Source organism: Mesoplodon bidens (genome assembly GCF_964165515.1).
Source record: "Mesoplodon bidens genome assembly, chromosome: 19".
NCBI classification, from domain to species: domain Eukaryota; kingdom Metazoa; phylum Chordata; class Mammalia; order Artiodactyla; family Ziphiidae; genus Mesoplodon; species Mesoplodon bidens.
Window position 1 is genome coordinate 7,386,371 of NC_138179.1, and position 26,179 is coordinate 7,412,549.

General features: G+C 39.4%; 1 protein-coding gene across 8 annotated transcripts in view; it reads right to left on the minus strand.

Annotated features, from left to right (window-relative positions):
• The window catches only part of BCAS3 (BCAS3 microtubule associated cell migration factor), a 576,449-nt gene that overhangs the window by 154,449 nt on the left and 395,821 nt on the right, over nt 1-26,179 (minus strand). The window lies entirely within an intron of this gene.

Genomic DNA, 26,179 nt, shown 5'->3' on the forward strand with positions numbered 1-26,179 from the left:
CTTCTTTCTGAGTTCCTAAATGTCCCAGTCTCTGTAAGTTTCTGCACATGTGGTTGGATATATTTTTCGAAGGGGATTTTTAAAATAGCCCTACTTATTATCATTACTATACACTTTAAAGATAACTTAAAGAGGTGATCAATATTACCTCCTAAGATTTTTCTTCTCCATCCAGGTTCTTATATGAAAGGAAGATTAGTAATACTAACAATACTTTTCCTCCTCTGATTCCACTTAAGAGCAAGAATCCTACTGAGAGTTTTACAAAGCCATGTTACTAATAAAATCTCAGCAAAACCAAAAACATTATCCCGCCCCACCACTTTCACCAAACAAGACACAAATATGTATATGCACTGTTTCTACCTTAGTTTAAATCTCACAGCTCCAAGAAAACTTGGGAAAATGGACCCTTTGACAGCTGAATTTCCTTGAGCCTTGTGACAGGGCAGATTTTCTCCTCTCCTGGGTTTTGAAGCAACACAGGGATTGCTTGGGGTAGGAGTGGTTGGAGAGGGCAGTTATATCCATGCTTTTAAGATGCTACTCAGTACACAAGGAAATAGGTACAAAGATGTTCACTGCAGCTTTGTTCATAGAAGCAAACATTTTAAAACCACTGCCACAGGGAGGCAGTTATATCGATTATAATACCTCCATACAGCAGAATGCTACTGGAAAGAGCTCAATGAACAGGAACACAGGCCAACGAGCCAGAATATCTTGGTTTGAATCCAGCCTTGGCTTTTACTGTCTCTGTAAACTTGGGCACATCTATAACCTTTTTTAAACTCAATTTCCTCATCTATCAATACTTATATCCTAAAGTTATAGTGAAGATTAAATAAATTAATACACAGCTGCCTCTAGAACTATTATCCATTATTACTAATATACTGACAGTAAAAAGAATAAGGTAGATCTATAAGTACAATATATACTGACAGGGAGACAGTATCTACCACATAAATTGGTGAGAGGAAAAACACAGGTTGGAGAGCAGTAGATACAGTAGTATGAGAACAGGGAAGAAAATTGAATTTCTATCCTTTTATGCATGTACAGATAAAAGTTTAAGAAATATCCCTGTTCCGTTGACAGATGAATAGATAAGGAAAATGTGGTAAATATATACAATGGAATACTATTCAGCCATGAAGAAGAATGAAATAATGCCATTTGTACCAACATGGATGGACTCAGAGATTATCATACTAAGTGTAGAAAGTCAGACAGAGACAGACAAATCTCACATGATATCATATGTGGAATGTAAAAAAATGATACAAATGAACTTATTTACAAAACAGAAACAGACTCAGACATAGAAAACAAACTTATGGTTATCAAAGGGAAAAGTGGGGTGGGGAGGGATAAATTAGCAGTTTGGGATTAACAGATACATACTACTATGTATAAAATACATAAACAACAAGGACCTACTATATAGCACAGGGAACTATACTCAGTATCTTTTAATAACCTATAATGGAAGAGAATCTGAAAAAGAATACACACACACACACACACACACACACACACACATTACTGAATCACTCTGCTGTACACCTGAAACTAACACAACATTGTAAATCGACTACCCTTCCATTAAAAATATTTTAATAAAATAAAATAATTGAAAAATAAGAAGAAACATCTCTGCTATCTTTGGCATACTGCAAGAATTTATATGCAGAAAACTTGAAAAAGGTCTAAGAACAAATATTAATATTGTGTCTTCATATAAAAAGATACTCGAAAAACATACTCCTTTGTAGCTTTCATGTCAGTTGTTCCCCTAATACCCCTGTTCTTTCAAAACAAAATTATTTTGGATCTACATTGAATTCTTCAAGTTAAAAAAAGAACTAGATAGGGTCTTCCCTGGTGGTCCAGTGGCTAAGACTCCATGTTCCCAATGCAGGGGGCCCGGGTTCCATCCCTGGTCAGGGAACTAGATCCCACCTGCTGCAACTAAGACCCGGCGCAGCCACATAAATAAATATTAAAAAAAAAAAAGAAAAGAACTAGATAGAGTCAAAGTAAAACCTGCTACACTCATAGGGAAAAACCACCTCATGACTTTCTAAAAATAAAAAGTAGTTTTAGTTAATATTATAGTTATTCATAGTGCCACAAAAGAACTAGCATAATGTATAGATCTATATATACAGATATACATACACACACAAAGCAAGATAAAATATGCCTACTTGTTGTAAAAATAAGTTGCTCCCAGAGCTCAAGAATCACCCAGACAGCTCGCCTCAGAATATGGGGAAGGCTGTGCATGCGATGCCCAAAAAATGCCCCAGGGTGCCACGAGCATCCCAGCTATTCCAACAGGCAGTCACTCCAGTGTATGTGTCAAGGCGTATGGCACTGCAAAAGCTAATGGATCAGTCTTAAGCTAAAAGTCAAAGGCGTGATTTGATTTTAAGCTCCTGTTTCAAAGGTGATGATTTGATGGTACTAGGTAAGGCTTTTGCCTAGATTATGACTTGCTCGACACATCCTGAATTGTGCAAGACTCACTCATTCAGCAACATTTATCAAGTGCCTATAACTAGAGTGCTAGAAACAGTCCTCTAAAACTTAGGCTAAGACCTATGTTATCCAGATACATGAAAATCCTACAAAAGTAAAAGAGAAGTATAATTCAGGAATATGCGCATCTCGCCCTTTAGGTGGGATAAGAGATATCATTGTTTTTCCTTTAAAAGCTCAGATTCTACTGATCTGAGGGACACAGATAGCATAAAGGCTTTTGGGGCAAAAACTATCTTCCTAATTGGTAAAAAAAAGCTGTCCTTCTGATTGTGTCTGCCTGAAACTCTGCTCCTGACACAGTTCACACCCTAAGAATACTAAGACTACTTGTCTGTTAAGTACTTGGGTAAAACTAGGTACACTCCACAGGTCCTACAAAGCTTAGGCCACTTTATTTATTTATTAATAAATTTATTTATTTTACTTATTTATTTTTGGCTGCATTGGGTCTTCGTTGCTGTGTGCAGGCTTTCTCTACTTGCAGCGAGGGGGGGCTACCCTTCGTTGCGGTGCGCAGGCTTCTCATTGCGGTGGCTTCTCTTGTTGTGGAGCACGGGCTCTAGGTGCGCGGGCTTCAGTAGTTGTGGCACGTGGGTTCAGTAGTTGTGGCTCACAGGCTCTAGAGCGCAGGCTCAGTAGCTGTGGCACATGGCCTTAGTTGCTCCGTGGCATGTGGAATCTTCGCGGACCAGGGCTCGAACCCGTGTCCCCTGCATTGGCAGGCGGATTCTTAACCACTGCGCCACCAGGGAAGTTGCTTAGGCCACTTTAAATTAGCCATCTTCAGACTAACCAGAGTGGGAAAAGCAGCTGAACAAGGGTCTAGAGAACATAAAAGAAGCACATTCTCTGATGAGCAGCTCTCTTTCCTGCCCACCTCCCTTTAGACCAATGGCGGTGTAAGAAAGCACAACAGCATGTGGTAGCAATCACAAAGACCAATTTGTTCTGAGCATGTCAAGGTCAATGACATTATGGCTGAGGAGGCTGTCTTGAGCACTGGAAGTCTGCAACAGTTCCTGAATGTCACACACGATCACCTACGGTGTTTGTTTGCCATTTCCTCCATACTAGCTCTCTTAACAGCTATCTTTCCTGTAGACTTAGAAATACGCAAAAATGGAAATACCTCATTCTGGTGGTCTTCTGTTGGTCAACAGATAAATGCTATTGATGTTGACAAGGTGGGAGGCCCACCAGGAAGTCCAGCTGGATTTGTTGAAACAAAACAAATTTTCCTTCCTAAAACACATTTTATCAGGAAACTGGTCTCTGCCTGTATCCCTCTTAGGATATACTGTCTGTTCTGGCTCTAGAAGACAGAAGAGGAGGAAAGAAATGATAGATGTTTGTTTTTTTTTTTCTTTCACTTTCAACCTTTTTTTTTTTTTGACAGGTAGAAAAGAGAAAAATAATACTTCTTGCATTTCCCAGACAGGTAAGTTCCAAAGAAAGTCATTTTTTTGTAACAAGAGAGTCTCAGAATTCTCTCCATTTTAACAGTGGACTGGAAAAATGAGCAGAGTAGGAGTAACCCATTGCATATTTGTCAGAAATTGCTACTTATTTAATTTCTTCTTAGTGTGAATCAGAAGTTAGCCTTTGATTTCAGAGGGAATTGGAGTTCCTAATTTTTTATCCTATTACTCTTTAATTTTTCTTCAAATTACTCTTGATGTTTAATAAGTTTCAAGGCATTTTTCCATTCTCAGCCAACGCAAAGATTGAATAATACAATGGGAATCAGATTTAAAGAAAAAAGCCCTGGTACTGTGTTTTCAAAGGTAATCGTATTCCAGAAATACTTAATATAAGGGCTATAAACTCTGTTTTAAAGAAAGTTACAGCGACGAAGCAACAACAATTTTTGTTATTTTTAACATGGGTATTTTAGTTTAAAAAAGATTCCACTCAATGTTTCCCAAATTCAGTGTTTCACATAATGGTCAGTCCAATATGAATGTGGGAAAAAAAGACAAATCCAAACATAGAATATTATTTTCAAAAAATAGTTAACTAAATGTAAAGGTCCAGTAAAATGTGATATTTAGATTTTTCTGAACTCGTTCACATGACCTTCATTCTATTTATAGAAATGCAGCAATTCCCATTTGAATATAGAGCAATACCTTGTAGGAGAACTTGGTTTAGCCAAATAAACTTGGGGAAAGTGTTGACTTAAAAATAAAACACTGGAAGAGGAGGGAGGGGCTTTTCCCCCCCGCCCCTGTGAAAATTTCCGGAAAAGTTGTAAACAAAGGCAGGTTTGGCTCAGACCCTGAGTGACTCTGGTGAGCTGAGGAGGATGAAGAGTATATCAAACCTCCCAGAGTGAGGAAATGTTTGTAAAACAGTTAGTAAATCACAGGCAGCCAGGGTCACCACGCTGAACAAGCCAAGGGACACGCAGCCAAAACCCCAGCTGTGAAAGAAGGGGGCCGGCATGCCTTCACAACTTGAACCCCATCTTAAATGATCTCTTGGTTCCATTCTCTGCCCTTTCCCCTCTGTCACTTCTGAGCTTGGAGAGCTCTGCGATTCATTAGCTCAGGGCCAAGGGCAGGGCTGACTATCCCCTACTGACTGCCAAGGTGAGGATACTAGTACATTGAAAACAGAGTGATACTGATGGAGCCTTTGGTCCTAGGGACAAAGCTGAAAGTTCCAGCTGGAAAAAAAGAATCACACTCAACCTGGGAAAAAAAAAAAAAAAAAAAAAGTTTACAAAGATGAACAGAAAGCAAAATATGTAGCTGGAAGTTTCCACGTATTTCGAAATATCTTTTCAAGCCCTTTTGATCACTATTCTCCCTAACTATTCTGTGGTACATCTGTTAATTATTCTTTGCCTGATTTTACACAGATGACAATGTGGAAATTGTTAAGTTCTTCATAAACTGTCTTTTTTGTGCCCCATTGTCCCCCAGAAGTCAGGAAGACAAAAATAAAATAAAAATAGTAATGAAGGGAGAGAGAGAAAGGAAAATACACTCTGCAGGACTCTTCTCAACTACTCAGGGCAGAAGGTTCTTCCTGGCTGGACTGACGTTTAGCTCTCCTCATTAATCTTTACTCTCTAAAAATGGCTTTTTAAAGACTGCCTATTCTTTCTTTACACCAAACTCAATCTCAGAAACGGTTACTATGCACTTAAACTATGGAATGACTGAAGGATAGTTATTCATGGTTTTTAAAAATTCTTCAAGTGAAAAGTGTGATGATAGATGAAAATGTTTATTCTTCGAATACTGAATGAAAAGAAGGCGGGACAGACAAAAGCATGTACCCCTGACCACAACCAGCAGAGACCAAAGATGGACATAGCGAGGTGCTTACATTTAAAAAATAACTCAAAAAAAAGAAGTCTTGAAATTGTAAGAAAAACTCGTCCCTTTTAGATTTATCAGGCACCAAAAAAATTTTTTTTTGAAACGAGAGGTAGTAAGCACAGGCATTAGCAAACTTCTCCAGCAATTATACATAATTTAATATGAGCCCTAATTCACAACAGAGGACTAAGACCACCTTCCTCATGATGCTGATACTATAAATATAAACCTGCTCAGAGAAAATTCAGTATCTTGATTACCTAAATTGAAACAAGACAGATACAAAAGAGTCAGCTTTACTGTTGAAAAGCTACTGACTTGGTGTAAGTTATTCAGGCTGTTTATTTCTACTTCTGATGCATTACTTTTACTCCTTTTAAATAGTCAGACCCTGTGAGAGCAACAGGACATGTGCTTTTGAGTTGCTTTTCTGGGTTGCCATTGAGTCAGACACACTCTCAGCTCATCTCTCACACTTTTGTCACAACGGCAGACCAATGGTGATGCTATAAAATCCTCAGCTTTGCTTTATAAAAAATTCATTTGGCCCATCCAGAGATCACACAAGATTTGGGGCCTGATGTATTCTTATTCTAACTAATGGAGTGATTAGCCCAGATAGCCTAGGGCAGAAAAACAAGGAAAATCAGAAGGAAAGTAAACTCACTGCTGAGAGTTCTAGTGAATGCTTTGAATAATGTTTCAAGGCAATTGAGAAAAGTATGGGTTTTGGAGCCAGATCTGGGATCAAATCCTGACCCCCACCCATGATAGCTCTGTTGGACTGGGCAAGTCATTTCACGTATCACGTTTCCTCCTCTGCAAAATGGTGGTAAAAATCACTACCTACTAAGAGTGTTAATAGAACTAAATGTGACACTTCTGGAATGGCATCCAACACATAAAAAGTACTCAAAAATGTGAGCTTCCTTTCCCCTACTGCTCTCCTACCTCTCCCCGTCATTTCTTCGGAGTATACAGAAAAGCCTTTAAAAGTCCCTGGCTTTTTTGGATTGCACATGGACTGTACGTCATGTACATGGAGCTGCACCATTCTCTCTTACCATCAACCACAACTTGGGCAAACTCTTTAGGCTTCCAGTCTCTCACCTCCTCCAGCACCACATCTGTTATACTCTAAGTCAAAGGGACTCCTTTAAGCCTCAAAGAAGAGAGTGTACCCCCCAAAATAAATGGACTTGACTCAAACTTTGGATATTTAGCTATTTAAACATGTTGCTCACAGCTCATGTTCTCAGCTTGAGGAATTCCTCTTGGATCCGTTCACAGTGGCAATGGATAGTTTCCACATTACATTCTTTGCCCCCTTATTCAGCTGGCAAGCCAGATAAAACAAAAATAAATTCAGAATACACACACACACACTTCAGTGCTATTGTGAGATAGACAAGTAGGTGATTAACACAGTTTGGAGGTATGATTATTATTCACAGGCCTCCTGGTTCTGATTTTGCTACTAGTAGATATTTGCCAATGTCAGGTAGTCTGCATTTGAGAAAAAATATTGCTGTCATTGTTTGATTTTAGGTTTGAGTTACAATGTATCTTAATGTTTGTTAAAAGCAAGATCTCATTTTTTTTTTTTTCTGCGGTACGTGGGCCTCTCACTGTTGTGGCCTCTCCCGCTGCGGAGCACAGGCTCCGGACGTGCAGGCTCAGCGGCCATGGCTCACGGGCCCAGCCGCTCCGCGGCACGTGGGATCTTCCCGGACCGGGGCACGAACCCGTGTCCCCTGCATCGGCAGGCGGACTCTCAACCACTGCGCCACCAGGGAAGCCCCTCAATTTTAATGGGACTGAAAGACAACTGAACAATGACCTGTAAGTTTTTTACTATTTGTCCTCTTTTGCTCTGTCTGGTGGATGGGTGAACAATACTTCTTGAATAAGGATCAAAGACAAACATCTGTCCTGCTAAAAATGTCTCAGAGCTTCTAACTTGGCTTCAAAATCCTTTGTGAGGGTTCCTTCCTCCCTCCCTCCCTCCCTCCCTCCTTCCCTCCCTCCCCTTCCCTCCCCTCTCCTAACCTTTCCATTCCTTTCCTTTCTAATGGGGATATTACTGGGCTCAGGCAGGGGTGGAGAGAGGTATCCCACCAAAAAAAGTGCATTTTCCAATTCTATTTGTAGTTTCAGTACTTGATTATTAGGCTCAAAGAAGTTTCTTCATTTGGAGAATTAAAAATTCAGTCTAATCGTATCTGGCACCATGGGTGTGGCAAAGAAACAAAACCCAAATATTGGCTGGAACAAAAGCAAGATAATATAATAATAAATAAACAATAAAAACATATTAACGAAATGAGAGAGCCAGCCGGGCAGACAAACAACTGAAGATATCTTACCACCACCCTAGTTGAGAATCAAAAGAAATTTGCTTCACTCCTAAAGCCTCTCCAGTAGGAACGTTTGGTTGGCTGCAAAGGATCAGGATCCAGGAGGCTAACATTCCACACCAGCTTTGCCATTTATTTTCTATCTGGCTTTGGGCAGGTCAAGGACCTTTTCTGAAGCTCAAGTTCCTTTACTGTGAAATGAATATAATCTCTCTCTCTCACTAAATTGATATGGCTATAAAATAATAAATGTGATAATGCTTTGTCAACAGTAAGTACCATATAGATGTTAGTTATTACTATTATCAAACAGCATACTGACCAGTAGGGCAAGAATATTAAGTTAACCAACCAATTTTATTAATCCACTTCTTAGTCACTCAAACCTTTCCGAATCTCTCTGATGTCTCAAGCAAGCTGTGTTGTGACCTAAATAAAAATTTTATCTACTAAGTCAACAGTAAATTCTAAGTTGTTGTTGCTGGTTTTTTGTTGTTGTTTTGGAGGACAAGAAATGAAGGGGTCAATTCAAACTGGCTTAGACAGGATGCCATAGTTAGTTTTGTTAAGTTTTTTCCCAAGCATGTTTCTATTTAAAATCATCTTTTTGCATTATTCTGGAAGAGAGGGTAACTCTTATCTCATCCAAAATTGGTGTTTCCAATTTCCTTATATAACAAGGCTTGAATGTTGTGGAGGAAGCAGGCAAAAACTAAGGAACCAAGAAAGATCAAAAAGCAAGAGACCTCTAACCTGTAAGGTTAAGAGGTTATGACCCTAGGGCCCTGAAGTAAGGTGGAAGTCTAGAAAGATGTTTTCAGGTCCTTTTGGGCAACTAACTTTACGGGGCTTTTTGAAAAGTGATAGAGATAGAATCTAATGCTTAGGACAAGATTACAGGCATGAATACACTTTACAAAGATCATAGGGATCCATTCAAAATCAACCAGTCACTGTTTGAGAAAGGAGCTTCACCTTCTGTGTCTGCTGTTTAAAAATCAACATTTGTCCACCCTGAAAGTACTTCTTGTGACTTGTTCATCATCGCCCTAAACCTTTGATAAGGCACAGTCAGACCACAAATTACAAGGAAAAGTATATATGATTAGATAACCACGCTGAATCACATACACACCTAAACAATGGTATTAATCTCATCCTAAATTTGGTTGTGAAAGTATTCACCTTTAAACTAAGAGAGGAAAGTTCAGTCAATATATTGTCATTCATGCAACACCACACGCTGGTTTCCTCCCTCTGTTTTTCTAATGTTTGGTAGAGAAGGGCTGGTAGCCTCTCCACAGGCAGCTTGGAGAGGAAAGAGTAAGGCGGGCAGGTTGCACATACATTCTATACAATAGACTAGATATAAACACATGTATTATGCGGTTGTACATGGTACACAAATGGCTAAAAGAGGGTAAGAAAATGGAAGGAAGAAGTACCTTTCTTATAGATCCCAGCAAGGCTGCAATGTATTATAGATTGGGAAAGTTTTAAGAAACATAAAAATAAGATGCAGAGCTGCATTAACTAAATTCAGGAAGGACAGCCTCCACCAAATACTTTTATTCACTAAGAATTACAAGATATAGAAAATGTTTGCTTCAGTTGTATATTTCTAGTAATCACAGTATGGTAAAATATATTAAAAGTCTTTGGAGCTTGTAAACATCTATTAAAGACATTAGTCATCAGGGAAGAATCAGTGATTTCTAAGTATCATTATCTTAAAAGCTTTAGAAACATGCACCTTTCAAACCTCCAATTAGGTTAAACTAATCTGCATCAATCTAAGGAAACATTTAGACTCTCAGAGTCAGGAAATTAAGCCACTAGTTCTTAAATTCTGAGCAACCTCTAAGCCTGTCTTGTTCTTGTACTTAATGTTTGTAGATAAATGCTAAGAAAATGTTCAAGACAAATTGAACAGTGTATTAAAATCAAATAGAAGATTAACCAAAAGTGCACAGAAACTAAAAAAGGGCCAGGTTAATGGAACTGAAGGTGGCAGGAACCGCAATGATAACTTGTCAAAAACACCTTTTCCAGGGCCTCCCTGGTGGCGCAGTGGTTGAGAGTCCGCCTGCGGATGCAGGGGATACGGGTTCGTGCCCCGGTCTGGGAGGATCCCATATGCTGCGGAGCGGCTGGGCCCGTGAGCCATGGCCGCTGAGCCTGCGCGTCCGGAGCCTGTGCTCCGCAACGGGAGAGGCCACAACAGTGAGAGGCCCGCATACCGCAAAAAGAAAAAAGAAAAAAAAAAAAAAAGAAAAAAAAAAACACCTTTTCCACACTCTCTCTCTCTCCTGCAAAACATAACTAACTGATCTACTATATAAATTAAGGTAATAAATAGTGCCTATCCTCCCCCCCCCAAATTTAGCATAAAATGGATGCAGGTATTATAGGAGAAAACATTTAAATGACTGAATGATTTGGAAATCAGCATTTCCTACACTTTAATTTCACAGCAGCAAACATCTACTGGGTACTTTCATACGTGCAACACTCAGTGGAGACAAATGTGAATAAGACCTAGTTTTCTTAACCTCAAAATGCTTAAAAGCTAGAACTACCCAGACAGAGAAGACAGACTCCTAACACACCTAACTCACTCACCTTATTAGTTCTCCAAGGAAATATCTGACTAAAACAATCTAGAAATCGTCAAAATACCTAATAAAATGTTGATGCTTCAGTGACACTTGCTTTGACACTATAGGGCCATAGTAAAGTAGGAAGTAAGTACAATTACACAGCAGATCTGGGTAAATCTGGGATCAACAGATAGAGCTGATAATTCAGGTCTTCTGCAGGTCTTTGTCCAGCTTGGTTTAGCACTATTCTTCCTCAGGACAGGGTCCTCTGTATAACCGCAGCTGGGAAATGCATACCTGATAAGGGGTCCACATCATCCTCCAGTCGCACATTCTACCTTTGAGATCTCTACTACTCTGGCAGTAAGATGAGAGGAGGTATCTGAGATGATCACTGAAGTTCCTTCTAGTTACAACATTCTATGAGTAAAGCTAAAATGTTTATTTTAGGCCGATCATTACAAGAAGAAAAATACATTATTTAACTTCTGTGTTGGACCAGCACACTCTCTAAGACAATGCCTCAATTTTGGCAAAAGATTCTAATTTATGTCTCTTTATGGATTCCAATATCATGAGTTCATCCTCCACCTAACAAATGTATTCATTATGTAAGCTTCCTCTTAAGCAAATATAAGGCTGGAGAGGAGTAAAGTGCTGCTTGCCATTCAATTTGGCTTCAGCAGAACTTTCCATTATCAGGAGGAAGCTGCCCATTTCTAGATAATGAGGACACATTTTTCATCATCACCGCGGTGCCTTTTATTTCACCATGTCACTCTGGAAGAGTTCGAAAGTCGTATACCCTCCACCTTTGCCTCTTGTAGCATCAACAGGTTATAAAAATAATACTTTGTCTCATGGTATGCAACCTTAAGATGAACTCAGGAAAATGGTATTCGTTGTTGTGTAGGATATATTAGATGTGCAATAACGATGTATTATAAAGTAAATCAAATTACAAAAATGAACCCCATCCCTTGGATAAAGTTCTGGGAGGGAGCCAACACCACAATTATTATCTTCTCTAGCACTGAATGTTCTACATAAGTGTTTGGAAGATGTAAACAGGACATAAATCTGAGATCGGTTCTTCAATCTGTCTACAAATAACCATGACATTATATATAAACTATGCTTTAGAGCATATATGCTTTCTGTTTAAGCAGTTAAGAAGTGTATTAGACACTATGATAAACAGAAAAAACGGAGCGTGAATACCGATAAATGCAAGCCTTCCGTCTCGGAAAGTCTTCACTTATTTGATTAAGTTAGGTGAAAAACAGAGCAGTCCTGCTTGTAGCCTTTCTTCCTTTTCCCTTTCCTCTCCTCTTTTCATTTCTAATGCGAATCGGAAGTCTATGTGGAGCAGTCTGGCTAGCCCCAGTCTAACCTCCCCATCTGGAAGGGGACTAACCAGCCTTGGGGCTACTTCCAACCCTTCCCAGCTGTTGGGTTGGGGTTTTTTGTTTTTGTGGGCTTGAGAAAGCGTATTTATATAAATGATTGCCATATCCTTTGCCAGCTGTTGACCCTGCTCTTGTCCCGGTTGGGGCATGGTTTTCATTTTTAGCGGCCGCAGACTGGAAGTGACCCCGATAGAGTTAGCACGCTACACAAACAGCTTTGCGCGCTATTGCCGTGACAGCTAAGACAATGGATGCACAGTGTAATCCAAGGGACCGGTGTTTCCCTTTGGGCAAATGTCACAGAATCCAGAGCTGGGAGCATCAGTTGAAAAAATAAATTCTGAGATTCACTGTGTTACGGAATAGCTTCTCTTTAGTTATTCAGACTGCAGTGATTTCAGCTATAGTCACAGCAAGGATTTATCAGCAGCAACAAACGAGTTTTCTCATTTACATGTATGAATCTGAAAAGTGCCCTAGATAGACCTGCAGAGGTAACTGTCCCTACAGTTGTGTGAGAGGTTAAAAAAAAAAGCTATATTTTCAGTTTCAAAACTATGTATAAATACTTCTGATGCTAATGTCCATAAATTTTTAAAACTGAGATCCTTGTACGTTAATAGGACAAAAAGATAAAAATCAGTTTGGGCTTTGGATCATTATTACAGCCTGCAAATAAAATCACTCCTAAAGATCCAATCAGATCATTTCTTATGCACATTACCAACCAGAAAAAAAATCGATGTTTAATCTGTGGATAACTGTAGTCACAGCAAACTAGAAAGTTTAGAAGTATTATTAGGGAGAGTACAGTTGGGGGAGGCGCCTCACAGGGATGGGAGGGAAGAATATTCCATTAAGGATAATTCATCCCGAACAACCAATTTTCATCTGCAGTTAAATGGGAATAAGAGCATAAACAGCAAATTTTTACAACTTTCATAAATTTTAAGTCCTTCTGTCCATAAGCACAAATGCTTATGTGAAGAATAAAGAAATTTTATTGAAAAGAAATAGATTGCTAATGCTTAAAGTGATACACTTCCAAAACCTGAAGATTTCTATTATTTGATAATTTACAGGGTCATTCAGTCACTGCATCAGATTATTATTTAGAGAGTCTAATTGTAAAGGGAAAACAGCAAGATATCTAGCTTGTCAGAAAGAAGTCCTGTATTACATTCTCTCTTTCTCTGCAAGCCTGCAGGCTGACTGGCTATGGCAGATGGAGACTGCCATACATAAGTGTAATTAAAATGTGAACCCCATCTTAGAGGTCAGAATAGAATAGTTGACAAACAGGGAAGCCGGGAGATGGAAAGAGAAAATATTTCCTGACATAAGCATTTCCAGTCTTTGAAAGGTAATCCAAAAGGAAATTTAGCCTATGAATTTAAGCGTCACATACTTAGTATAACTTTAAAAAAATCCTCAGAAGCTTGAGGTCTGGAATTGCTGTAAAGGCAGCTCAGAATTTCAATCAGCTTTAGCACAATGAAAATTTCAAGTGCTGGGGGAATTAACTGATGGGATATTGGAAGCTTCTGTGAACTCTGATTGATGACAAAATTTGTGATATTACAAGGCGATTTTTTTTTCTCTCACGCAAATATATTTGTAATCATGAGGAAAAGAAAATAAAGCTATTTGTTGCTAACAGTAGGTTCTGACTGAAAATTTCACACCATTGGTACAAGCTAACAGCACAGTCTCCAGATGTACTTTTTTTTGGTAAGCAGAATATGATTAGATTTTTAAGTTTAATATTATATCCCTTGTCTTTTATATTTATTTTGATCACTGATGTATTGGGGCTTATTTCTACCATCTTATTTTGTAAGATCTGTTCTCCCTTGCCTTCTATGGCACTGACAGTTTTCTATAATCATTTTTCTCTATATGTTTGGAAGCTATAGATTATGTTTCTGTTAATGGTTCACCTTTAATTTTTATCATATTACACACAACTATAAAAATCCCTAAGTTACTCAATATCACAATATTTGTCCTAAATATGCTTTAATTGCCACCAAACATCCTCATAGCTTCTTTGTCATTATTGTCTGGGATTTAAGTTCCATGAAACGTATTGTTATTATAACATTCAAAGTTAACTGCCAAAATAATTCTGTATCTTGCATATCACTCTTTCCCTCTGCACTCACATTTTCATGGTGAAGTATATCTTCAAACGATTTTTTTTCCAGCAAGAAAAAGTTGGTAGTAAACTCTTACTACCCCATGAAAGTACTGAATGATAATTTTAGCTGGGTATAGAATGGTAATTTAAGAGTTATTTTTGCTCAGCACTCTGGTGTATTACTCCATTGTCTTCTAGCATCTAATGTGACCAAACAGAAGTCTGCTAGCTATCTTTCATACCTATGTAGGTAATATAGCTTTGCTCTCTGCTAACTTTTAAAAATCAGGGATCTTCAATTTTACAATAAAGTATGCATATATGAATTTATTTATATATTCAGCTCAATACTCAAGTTATACTTTCAATCTGAGGACTAAATCTCTTCAATTCTAGAAAATTCTTAGTTATTATGTGAGTATCACTTCTTGGTCATTTTCTCTATTTTATTTTGGAACTCTTACTAGATATATATTGAAGTTTCTGAACTCCTTATTTCCTAACTATTATTTGTCTTTTTTATATCTCTGTACTGTTTTCTGAGAACTACTAGTTTGTGATCAAAGTATAGACTTACAACATCATCTTTACTGAAAGAATTCCTCCAACCAACTTGTTAGTAGTCTCTAAGTTAGTAGTCTCTAAGTAGTCTCTAAAACCTTTTGATTTTCCTTGAAGCCAAACTGGCCTTATTATTGCTACGTCACAGATACTTACATATGCAGGCCATGCTGAAAATTTCTTATACTCAAACAATTTCTTATAATTCATAATTATAATTGTAATTAATTTCTTATACACTTAATTATTCAAGTAATGAGCGAAAGTACTCAAAAATATTCACTTAAATGATCAAAACAAATGAAAAATAATCAGCATCAAAGAAATGCAAACCGGGCTTCCCTGGTGGCGCAGTGGATGAGAGTCCGCCTGCTGATGCAGGGGACACGGGTTCGTGCCCCGGTCCGGGAAGGTCCCACATGCCGTGGAGCAGCTGGGCCCGTGAGCCATGGCCGCTGAGCCTGCGCGTCCGGAGCCTGTGCTCCGCAATGGGAGAGGCCACAACAGTGAGAGGCCCGTGTACCGCAAGAAAAAAAAAGAAAAAAAAGAAATGCAAACCTAAAGCGAAAGATACCTAACTTTTGCATATTGTATTGTCAAACTCTCTCTTTAAAAGCTGAGAGTAAGAAGAAATCATTCTCTTATATGGCAGTGCAAACCTGACAATCTGAAACGTGATTAGGCAAATTTACATCAAAGCCCAAAGAGAACCCCTACTCAATAGACAGCATTTTTACTTCTAGAAATTTATTGTGAGGAAATAAACAAAAATATATGAAGGGCCTGCCTGGTGGCGCAGTGGTTGAGAGTCCGCCTGCCGATGCAGGGGATACGGGTTCGTGCCCCGGTCTGGGAGGATCCCATATGCCGCGGAGCGGCTGGGCCCGTGAGCCATGGCCGCTGGGCCTGCGCGTCCGGAGCCTGTGCTCCGCAACGGGAGAGGCCACAACAGTGAGAGACCCACATACCGCAAAAAGAAAAAAAAGAAAAAAATATATATATATATGAAAATGTACAAGGAACTCATTGTTTATAAAAGCAAAAAACCAAACCAACAATATCATAACAAACAAAAGCAAAGGAATAAACAAAATATTCATTAACAGGAGGCTGGTTAAATAAATTATGGAATACTACACAGTCACTGTAACAATGCACCCATATACACAAAAGAGAGGTGAAAGTTTATACCAAAATGTTACCGCTGGAAGTATGTTAATGGGTAACCTATATTTTCTTTTCTTTCTTTCTTTTCTTTTTTTTGGTAGTTATGGTATTATTGCTACAGGACTATGTATGTATCTCTCTGTAAAAAGTAAAAATTAAGTAGAGGTGGGGGGAATAATTACTCTTAAATGCACAGAAAGCAAGAAAAGAGTGATAATATGAGCTTGAGACCAAGGAACTTAATCCCTCAGCTGATTGTCTATAAATGCAAATATATCCCCACATGCCTAGAGCTGTTTCTTCTTATTACACAAATCTGAGCTCTTCTTCCTTCTTTTCAAGGCCTCCAAACCAATCTTCTCTTCCTTGTTTGGGCTCTTGCTCTGTTAGGCATCCAATCTCTCTTCCATTTCTAATTCATTCCTTATTTCTGCATTTTCCCCTTCAGACCGTAAGTATGCTCAAGTTTTTTTTTTTTTTTTTTTTTTTTTTTTTTGCGGTACACGGGCCTCTCACTGTTGTGGCCTCTCCCGTTGCGGAGCACAGGCTCCGGACGCGCAGGCTCAGCGGCCATGGCTCACGGGCCCAGCCGCTCCGCGGCATGTGGGATCTTCCCGGACCGGGGCACGAACCCGTGTCCCCTGCATCGGCAGGCAGACTCTTAACCACTGTGCCACCAGGGAAGTCCAAGTTTTTTTTAAAGGAAAATAAAAAATCCGCTCTTTAAAATGACATCAAAACAGAGACATTCCATGTCCTGTTTGCTCACCTCCTACTAATTCCTATTCACTCCATAATTTGTGGTAGTGTGGCTCTCACGTTTACTGCTATGTTCAAATTACTCTTGCTAACACCTCTCGTGATTTGCCAATTGCTCAATTCAATATATATTTCTATCCTTGTCATCCAGGACGACTGCACGATCCTATATTTAATGACACTGCTGATCGAAACCCCCATGCCCACCCCCGCATGACTTCTGGTGGCACTGCACTTTGCGTGTTCTAGTCTTGATTCTTTCTCAGCTCTTTCTGAACAAATCATCCTTTGTAGGCCTATGGTATTTTGCTGATTTTCGGGGTCTGCCCTTGACCCACCATTTTTCTCACTCCATACACTTTCTCTTTCGTACGCACTGATAACTCCCAAATTTTTACTCAGCGCCAGGTGGTCTGCCTTGGTTGTCTCAAAAGTACATCAATTTCAACATTCCTAAAATTACAAGTATTAAGTTCCCCATTAAACTGCTTTTTTCCATTCAGTTAGCACAGGTAGAAACCTGGGATTCATATGAAACTCCTCCCTCTTCCTCGTGCCTAATATCCAATCACCATGCCTGACAATTTTTACTCTTAAACACTTCTCAACTTTCTATCCTACGTCTCTCCATTCTTCTCCTTTCGTTTGCATTTACCACTGCCCTAGGTCAGGTCAACACTCTAAGTAGTCTCCCTGACTCCAGTCTTAACCTTTCTTCAAATCTGCTTTCTCTGCAGCTACCAAATTGCATTTGAAATGCAAGCCTGACTATGTCACTCCTCTTCTGCTTAAAATCTGTGTCCATACCTTATAAGGTAAACTCCAAAATCCTCCACTAACACACACACTGCTCTGGATTCATCTCTTCCAACTCCCTGCCTAGGAATTTATATTATGGCAACACACCTTGGGTTTTCTTGCCTCTATACCTGCACTTAGGCTATACTGTCTACCTGGATGGCTACCGACTCAACTCCTCCCCATCCTGGGTGTCATATCTTTAGAAAGCTTTTCTTAAATATTCTTTCCCTTCCTCAAGTCCAAGCATAGAAAGGAACTTAGCAACAAAGACCATACCCTTTGAAGTCTGCTGTTCTTTACAGTATAATATTATTAGAAATCCAGTTGATTTTTATCTCTCCCTTATCAAAGGTTTCATATGTTTGAAATTTTATGTATATACTTTACTTTCCTCTCCTTCTTTTACCCACTGAGCTCAATACTGCACTCTGAGAAGTCTGCACTAAGGACTTTTCCCTGATTGTTTTACCTTGTACCCATAGGGTATTCATTATATACTTATTCACAGGCTAAGGCCGACTGCTAAGGTTAGACACAAAAAGAAAGCGAATCACCGACAGCAATTGTTTGTTTGTTTTTTAAAGGTTTTTGTTTCTTTCTTTCTTTCTTTTGGCTGTGTTGGGTCTTCGTTGCTGAATGCGGGCTTCCTCTGATTGCGGTGAGCGGGGGTTACTCTTCGTTGAGGTGTGCGGGCTTCTCCTTGCAGTGGTTTCTCTTGTTGTGGAGCACAGGCTCTAGGGCGCATGGGCTTCAGTAGCTGTGGCACGTGGGCTCAGTGGTTGGGGTGCATGGGCTTAGTTGTTCCATGGCATGTGGAATCTTCCTGGACCAGGGCTCAAACCCGTGTTCCCTGAATTGGCAGGCGGATTCTTAACCACTGCGCCATCAGGGAAGTCCCAGGAATAGTTCTTTAAAGTTAAGTAAAATCTCCTTCTAGTAATCGAATGAGAAACGATTTTGGTATAAAAGACCTAACATCGACTTAGCTTCTAGAGCAGGCTTGTGGTTCATACCAGAATAAAAACTAGAAATTGTGTGGAAATTCTCATGGAGACATCCACAGGGAACACTTGCTACTGATACATGATGACTAATGAAACTACATTATAACAGGTGAGTCTTTTTGCTGAAGAGTGGAGAGAAAAAGAATGTTTCAGATATCATGGCACCAACTAAATAGATACCTAAAGTTAAACAGCAACAAGAAAACTTGCTAGTTTAGGAGGTGGATGTTGTTTATTAGCAAGAATAGCAAAGGCAAATCAACCAACCAACCAACCAACCAACCAACCAAACAAACAAAAAAACCGGTTCAGAGTAGAATCCATCCCTGAAATCCTAAAATTCTGCTGTGTATTGGTTTGTATATTTTGGGTTTTTTGGTATGTATATATGTGGGGGGAAAAAAACTTAAGACTTCAAAAATAGAAGAAATAGCTGTATTTGTACATTGGGAAATGGATCTTAAATATCTGAAATTTCTTAAACCTTAGAAAAAGTTCACATTGCTTCATGGACAAGGAAAAGGGACTAGAAAGAGATCTGAATAGAGAAAAATACCTTTAATAAAAATTAAGAAAAAATTCAGATCAGAAAGGAGAAATTCTAAAAGTGGGCAAGATTAATTTGGCATGTTATACAAACAGGAGGAAATCTGTTAAAAAGAAAAAAAAAAAAAAGAAAAAAAACTTCGCTGCTAATCTTAGGTTAATAGTAAATGACCCCATCCACTCTTAACCTCAAAGACTGACCTCTTGACCCACAGCCAGTGGCCCTGTTCAGAAACATGTTGCCGCCAGAATAAATAAAAAGAGAACATAATGTGCTGAAATTGTTACTGCTAATGACAAGTGACACACACTTTATACTGCCAATGAGCAAGCCACCAATAAATAACCCTAAACATGTTTACAAATATTCTTCTAGGTTTTAGTTTCCTGTCCTGCATTTTTACATTTTTATTTATTTATTATGGAAGAAGGATGGTAAAATTATTATTCTTTTATTATTATAAAAGTAAGGGAAGGGCTTCCCTGGTGGCGCAGTGGTTGAGAGTCCGCCTGCCGATGCAGGAGACGCGGGTTCATGCCCCGGTCCTGGAAGATCCCGCATGCCACAGAGCGGCTAGGCCCGTGAGCCATGGCCGCTGAGCCTGCGCGTCTGGAGCCTGTGCTCCGCAACGGGAGAGGCCACAGCAGTGAGAGGCCCGCGTACCGTGAAAAAAAAAAAAAAAGGAAGGGAAAAACCACATGGGTAGATGTGCCGTTGATCAGCGTTACACAATAATTCATATCCATGCTCTTTCTAACTGGCATGGTCCACGCTAAAAGACAAATGGTAAAAGATGTATTTCAGACATTCCAGAATTCTAGGCTAGAACACAGGTCATAGACATAAAGTCTAGAGATAGGAAACTCTAAAAGTCTGATATTCAGAATATTTTGAATAAGTTCTTAAAATCTCTTAGTGAAAGGTCTGTCATGATGTCTCTGATAACATTCAAGTCCCTCAGAGTTGGGACTTCCCTGGTGGTGCAGTGGTTAAGAATCTGCCTGCCAATGCAGGGGACATGGGTTCGAGCCCTGGTCCGGGAAGATCCCACATGCCACGGAGCAACTAAGCCTGTGCGCCACAACTACTGAGCCTGTGCTCTAGAGCCCACAAGCCACAACTACTGAGCCCGCGTGCCACAACTACTGAAGCCCACGCGCCTAGAGCCCGTGCTCTGCAACAACAGAAACCACAACAATGAGAAGCCCAAGCACTGCAACAAACAGTAGCCCCCACTCGTCACAACTAGAGAAAGCCCGCGCACAGCAACAAAGACCCAACGCAGCCAAAATAAATTAAAAAAAAAAAAGAAAAATCTGAGAGTTGATTCATGTTGGCAATTTGATTCTATAAAAACCAACATGTGAGGGGCTTCCCTGGTGGCGCAGTGGTTGAGAATCTGCCTGCCAATGCAGGAGACACGGGTTCAAGCCCTGGTCTGGGAAGATCCCACATGCCGCGGAGCAAGTGGGCCCATAAGCCACAACTACCGAGCCTGCGCGTCTGGAGCCTGTGCTCCACAACAAGAGAGGCCGCGACAGTGAGAGGCCCGCGCACTGCGATGAAGAGTGGCCCCCGCTCACCGCAAATAGAGAAAGCCCTCGCACAGAAACGAAGACCCAATACAGCCCAAAATAAATAAATAAATTAAAAAAAACCAACCCAACACGTGGAAAGTGATAGCACTTCAATAGTTTTGAAATTTTGAACCCCCCAATTTACAAACAAATTTTGCTTCAGTTTTTTTTTTTTTCCTCCACCCAAATGGATATTGTATAAAACACTTCTGGAAGGATAAAGAAACTGATCATATTGTTGGCCTCCAAAGAGAGGAATTCTGTGACTGAGGGACAGGGGTGGAAGACAGATCTTTCAATTTCGTATGTTCTGAATTTTGAACCTATTAAAAATTTAGAAATATTAAAAGTAAAACAAAAATTCAAATGGACAAATAACACAAATTATGAGCATATCCATGGCCAAATTCAGAAAGCAGGAAAAAACATATTCAAGTGTAAAAAGATATGAATTACGAATGGGAAGTAGGCTCTAAGTGAAGCAGTAAAATTTGCACGTGTATACTAGTGAAAATAGAGGTAAGTGTAGGGACAGATAACTAGTTTTCATAAAATAAACCTTAACACACAGGTTGAAAATGATTGTGTAGAATGTGTATGAATCCACACATAAGATACAGTACAAATAAATAATAATTTAAGGGAGTAGAAAGAGCCGGAAAACTACATTTTTCAAAGTAGTTGGATATTAGCTGGAAAAATAAAAATTATACTTCACCCTCCATCCCACTCCCCCACCTCTCCTCAAGAAAAACTATTTAGTAAGTGTACAGATAAAACCAAATTGTGTACACACAATTGTGAATTGTACATTTTCTTACATTTTGTCCTTTCTTGTTATTAGGAATTTTCAACTTGAAGATGAAATGAAAAATTAAGGCTTTTTAGCACAAAGTTATAATCTGTAGCCAAACAAGAGCATATAAAATAATATAATCCACAATTCTCATAAATAAAATTAAATTGTATTTAACTGTAAAAGGTAGCAAGTTTCTCACTCAAATTTTTTATTTCTATAAAATGTTTTCTGCTTTAAAGTTGCTCAAGAGTGAAAGATGCTTTGACATGCTTTTAATTGATTCGTTTTACACTCAGAGGGAGGATAACAGTGATTTGTGAAAGGATTTTTTTCTGTCTTGCACACATCTCTCATTTGTCCATCTTAATTCAATTAAAGGAAATAAGGACAGTTTGACCGATGAATGAACCATATTTTAACCAAGGACACTTCTATTTAAACTGGAGTGTATCAACCACTGTAATTGTCAGTGAGTTACATCCGATCTCTAACTTTTGTTTTGAGAGGTCACAGCATGGTCATGAAAGGAGAACATATTAGAATATGGATAAGTATTTAAACCATTAGTCCATTAGCCATTTTAAGAAAGAGCATTTTTAATTCTTACTGGCTTATATGGTGAGAACTCAACCCCACTAGTAGCTTTTGTTGTGCTGAAAGCCTACGAATACAAATACAATAAACTTTTACACTTGTAAGTTGAAAAATTAGGCACAAGTTTTATTATGCTAGGCCTTATAGGTTTTGGTACGGAGTTTTGTTGTTGTTTTAATTAGCTTTACAGGGGCATTAATTTACCTTTAATTAAGCCTACCCATTTTTAAGTGTTGCCTTTGAGTTTTGTTTGTTTGTTTCTGTCTTTAATGTATATAGTATGTAATCATCACCACAATCAAGATATAGAACATTTCCATCACTCCAAAAGGTCCATTCACACCCCTTGGAAGTCAATCTCTTTCTTCCAACTCCTGGTCCCCGGCAATCACTGATCTGCATTCTAGCTCTATAGGTTTGCCTTTCCTAGAATTTCATATAAATAGAATCATGCAGTATGTGGTGTTTTATGTCTGTCTTTTTTCACTAAGCACAATGCTTTTGTAATTCATCCATGTTGCTATGTGTATCAATCAGTAGCCCCTTTCTTTTTATTGCTAAGTAGTGATACAACACAATTTTTTTTTTTCTCTCTTCACAAACAGATGAACATTTGGTTTGTTTAAAGATTTTGGCTATTATGAATGCAGCTGCAATAAACATTTGAGTACAAATCTTTGTATAAACATATGTTTCCATTTCTCTTGGGTAAATACGTATGAGTAGAATGATGGAACCATATGGTAGGTATATGTTTAACTTTATAAGAAACTACCAAACTATATTACAAAGTGGTTATGCCATTCTGCATTTCCAACAATAATGTTTAAGCATTCCACAGTTTTTCCACATCCTCATCAACACTTGGTATTATTAGTCTTTTAAATTTTAGCCATTCTAGTAGTTATAGTATCATTTCCCTAAGGACAAATGTCAGAGCATCTTTTCACACACTTGTCACTTTTTTATCTTCTTTGGTGAAGTCTCTGTTCAAATGCCCATGGTTTAATTGAGTTGTTTTTCTCTTTATTGAATTATAAGAGTTCTTTACATATTTTGCACATAACTCCTTTATTAAATAGAGTCAATTCTTGTTATCTGCGGTACTTATGTTCTATAAAGTCACCATGAACACTGAATTAATGAATACTGAAAATTCCTATGGGAGAAACAGAGTGAGGGACCTGTGAGCCTCTGGTTACAACATTTCCAACAAATAAATGAGAAGAGGCCTGTAGTGACCCTTCCCCATCTCGAACAGGCAAGGGAACTGAGACTTTTGGAACTGAGTTCCTTTTGAAGCTATGCCACTGTGGAGAGTGTCTCCTGGCCCCATATGACCAGAAGGGATAGGAGAACCCCTGGAAGTTGCATAAGTCCAGCAACGTTGGAGCTGAGAAATGGCCAGGCAGAGCTGGTAGTCTGCAGAGCTAACCCAGTGGCCCTGTTCAGACAGGAAACTTGGGGTGCAGGTCAGCTTGAGTTAAGACAACAAATAAACAGATTTACCGGCTTTAGAGATGCTTCTCCCACCACACGTGGGCAGGGAAACTAATTCATAGCCCTGCTCGTTGCTGAAGATGGTCTTCAGCCCGCCCAACCAAGGAACCTAACCAGAGTACACGGGAAACTGCGTAGCCCATCCAAAAGCCCTGCTTAACAGTGGCACTTGAAAAGAGAACATAGCCCATGGCTTTCCCCATCTGCAGGGCAAAACTGGTGGCCTCACCTGACCTGGGAATTCAGTGCACACTCTTGCCTGATTCCAGTCCCCAAACAATGAGCCATATAGGCCCTGGGTCCCATCCTGTTGTCCTGCCAGAGCAGGGAAGCTCATTCATAGCCCCATCTACTACTGAATATAGTACCCAGTCCTGACCATCTAGTAAGCCTGACCAGAGAATCCAGGCAAACACTGAGCCTCTTACAGCCTCACTTGAATAGGAAACCAAGCCAGCAGTCCTATCCAACAGTTCTCAGACAGCAGAACACCTGCCCCCCCATCCCTGACCTCAGCGCTCAAACGGCTGCTGCCCCCAAAACAGACCATAATAGCAGGCCCCACCTGCCCAAGAACATTACCAGCAGACACACCCAGAAACCCAAACTGAGCTGACTAGTAAAGATCTGTCTCTGCCAAAGTTAACCTGTAAAGTCTAGAAGAGGAGCCTGATGACTCAAATGTGCAGATATCAACATAAGGAATGAAGGACAACAAAAAAACAAGTAAATATGAGACCTGCCAGAGGAAACCAATAAAGTTCTGATAACTGAGCCTATAAAAACAGAAGTCTATGAACTGTTAGACAAAGAATTCAGAATAATACTCTTAAAAGTTTAGTGAGCTTCAAGAACACACAGACAACTAAACGAAATTAGGAAAACAAAGGATGAACAAAATGAGAAGTTTGACAAAGAAAAAGAAACCACCAAAAACAAACAACAAACAAAAACCCAAATAAACAGAGATCAGAAACCCTGGAGTTGAAAAATACAATAATTGAACTGAAAAATTCAGTTTTTGAAACTCTATCTAAAGTTTCAAAAGTGGACTCAACCACACAAAAGACAGAATCTGCTGATTAACCTGGAGGATAAGACATTGGAAATTATCCAGTCAGAGAAGCAAAAAGAAAAGAGAAGGAAAAAGAGAGAAGAAAGCCTACTATGGGACTTATAGGATACAATGAAAAGCAGCAATATTTGCATTATGGGAATTTTAGAAGGAAAAGAGAAAGAGAAGAGACAGAAAGTATATTTAAAGCAATAATGGCTGAAGACTTCCCAAACCTAGAAAGAGAAATGGACATCCAGAGCCATAAGGCCCAAAGGACCCCATGTAGGTTGAACCCAAATAGGGCTACACTAAGACATAAGATAGTTAAGTTCTTAAAAGTCAAAGGCAAAAGATGAATTTTAAAAGCCATCAAGAGAAAACAGAGAAGTTATTATACAAGGGAACCCCACAAGATCATCAGTAGATTTCTCAACAAAAACTTTTCAGGCCAGGAGAGAATGGGATAAACATCCTCAAAATATTGGGGGAGAGAACTGCCAACCAAGAATTCTATACCTGGCAAAGCTGTCCTTCAGAACTGAAGGAGGAATAAAGACTTTCTCAAACAAACATGGCAAATCCATACTTTGTCCTGATCTTCTTAGAATCCTTCATTTGACCACAACCAGTGGGCCTGCAATGTTTCAGGCCTTACCATAGAAGCATGGGCTCAGGTCAGGATCAAATCATCTCTTGTCCCTCATCAGTCATGCCAATTAATTAATTAAAATTTTGTATCAAACTGCCATTTTCTGCCAGGCACTGTGCCAACTTCTGGAATTCAATGACAGAAGATAAGGCCTGGCCTCATGGAGCTTAAATTCTACCCTTGGGCTCTACATGGCTATGTTATTTCCCCCTCATTTCAAGGGCTTCATGGCTAGGATGATTTTATCCTGTGCCTAAAGCACAAAGTCTCCTGCGGGCAATGCTGTCTGTGAGGTTGGACTGCTGCTTTCTGTTCCACTGCAGAGACACACAGAATGGGGCCAACGCCCTCTGGTAAAGGTAGCAAGTATGAGCCCCCATTTGCTATCACGGCCCATCACTTGCTGTAACAGTCCCTCTGAGTTGTTTCCCCATAGGTGTGAGGCACACCAGTTCTCCAAGCGACCTGACAATCAACTCCTGGATACCCTGGAGGCAAGTGACAACTTTCACCAACTCTTTCACATCCTCGGACAACACGGGGTCAAACTTTAAGCCAAATTATTTCTACCCAGTGGCTCCCAGTTTAATAGTATATGGACTCAGTATTTATCACAGGCTTATTGGCTGAATAGCTTAATCGCTTATCCGTGGCCATAAGCATTTTCTGTCTTGGCTTATCTGCCAAGATATTTTGAATGAAATGATATATCATCTTCTCAAACCACTCATTATAAAGAGAAAAGGGAATATGGTAAAGCTCTTGGGATTAATATAAAA